Here is a 2,259-nt window from a genome sequence, read left to right as displayed (position 1 = left end):
GATTAAAATTAAATTTATGTACAAGATTATGTATTTTTTTTCAAGACAACATTTCGGCCCATCATTCAGTATTTGTCAAGGAGCACAATAAACGATAAAAGTAATTTTTACACTATTTTGTATCTTTATCAAAAACTTTTGTATTCATCCGATTACTTGAATTGAATTTAGGATAATTTGTAAACTATTTTGGGTAACTTTTATCAATAAAGCATAAATAACTTTCATTCATTACCGGGTAGCTTTTATAATAGGTGCACAATATTTTATTGTACATCTGATTTTTTTTAAATGTTTGTATTAAAAGTATATATATATTATAAAAAAATTAAATCAATATTTATGTTAGGAAATCATGAAAATCTTATGCATGTATAGAAACTTGCTTTTATTGTTTGAAGTCTAATAAAAATAACTATGCTTGAATATGTAAACAATAATTATATAAATATATTTAATACTTAAGATAAGTGAATGAGAGAGTGACATTTGTCATCCTCACATTAAGGCGCTTGTCTTTTAGTATAATATATAGATAGATTTGATGATAGGCGTTCTGTACTCCTAAGAAAAAAAGAACGTTTGTTTTAGATGACCATTCTCTTTCATTCCTTTTTTTTTTAAAAAAAAAAAATCAAATTTATTATAAATCTAAATTCTGTAAGTTGCATAAAGAAATAATATTCGAAATAAATGGAGAAAACTGTGGTACTAAATCTAAAATAAGAGAATTTATGCATTAAAATTTCAATTGAGAGTTTACAAAGTATGGAGTGACGAAGAAATTAAAATTTCGATTTAGCTAATACATATCACAAAATGAAAACAAAAACCTAAAAAAATACATAATCTATATTAAAATTTTATTGCTACACTTTAGAATCCTAGAAACCAACTTTAAATTTTGAAATTGTTGTACAGTAGATCAGCGAACCAAATTTGTAGGCACGAGAATGAGATTGAAGAGCTTCTTTGCTTCAAGACCTTAGCCTATCATGTAAATATGTGCAACAACAAAAGAGTAGTTAATAAGGTTTATTTAGCTGTACAAGCAAACAGATTTGATTGGTAATTTTGAAATTATAAAATTTCTCCATCGTTGAAAATTTTCTGAACGATTGTATAATATACGACTATACGAGTAGCAAAATTTCATATGCATATCAATTTTTAAATCTATAATCACCTAAAAAAAAGCCTAAATCCCCCAATAATATAATGAAAGCCACACAGATCTAACAAAAAATAATATCATCCCTAAAATAAAATACAAATCAATTAGATTACAATAAAATCTCAAATCAAAATTGAGTACACTAGAATGAATTTGTGTATTGCTCGTAATCATAAGTTAGATTAAGATTCAACAAGAACACCAATTTTTTGTCTTTTTAAATGAATCAAAAGGATACCAATTATGCATCCATCTAATAAAAATTAGACACATAAATTAATTTGTTAAAACCATTAAATCGAAATCAAATAGATATTTAAACAAATAGTAGAGATGTCCAAGTAGTAGCAAATTTGAGGAACTTACAGAATCTCCAAGTAATAGAACTTACGCTGTCAATTTCGTCAACGATGTCATTTTCGTTTTCGAAGTCATCTGTGGCAATTCCTTGGCACAAGGGGATTAAGGAAGCATAAGGAGGATCAATGGTGTAAATTTTAGTAAATAAATTCACAAAACAAACAAATGAATTTCAATGGAAGAAGAGAAGCGGTATTTTAAGAGAGAGAATAAAGAAGAGGAGGCGGTAGAGTTGTAAATAAAAAAAGTATGAGGGATAGGGTTTGAGTAGTGGAGTAATGTAAAATAACTAACAAATCAATATTTTTTTTTGGTGCACTGACAAATCAAATATATTCCTTCCTTTTTATTTTTATATGCATCACTTTTCTTTTAATGGATGTTTTTTTTTATATGCATCATTTCTATATTTGGTAAAGTTATACTATATTTTATTATTTCTCTCTCTTACTTTAAACCTCACTCAAATTATTTTATCATTTCTCTCTCTTCTATATCCCCACTTAAATAATAAAATATCTATTCTCTCTCACATACTTTCTCTTTCATGGTCCCTATCATACTTTTATTATAATAATTTATTCACCTACTCATAATATTATATTTATCTCCTAAAACTATGTGCATTCCCAAGTGATGCATATAAAAAAAATAGAGGGAGTAACCGCTATCATACAACATTGTTCTACATTGTAAAGCCATATTTATTTGTCTTTATTCAAATA

General features: G+C 26.3%; 1 long non-coding RNA gene across 1 annotated transcript; it reads right to left on the bottom strand.

The window, feature by feature from the left end:
• Nucleotides 1–712: 712 nt before the first annotated feature.
• Nucleotides 713–2,028, bottom strand: LOC110690276. Its single transcript, XR_002505048.1, has 2 exons — nt 1,541–2,028; nt 713–990 (listed from the first exon to the last, which is right to left on the bottom strand). It is a non-coding gene; the product is annotated as an uncharacterized LOC110690276 (long non-coding RNA).
• Between the last annotated feature and the right edge of the window lie 231 nt (nt 2,029–2,259).

This window comes from Chenopodium quinoa, unplaced genomic scaffold, assembly GCF_001683475.1.
Source record: "Chenopodium quinoa cultivar QQ74 unplaced genomic scaffold, ASM168347v1, whole genome shotgun sequence".
Taxonomy (NCBI): Eukaryota; Viridiplantae; Streptophyta; class Magnoliopsida; order Caryophyllales; family Amaranthaceae; genus Chenopodium; species Chenopodium quinoa.
This window is presented reverse-complemented; position numbering and strand designations above follow the sequence as displayed.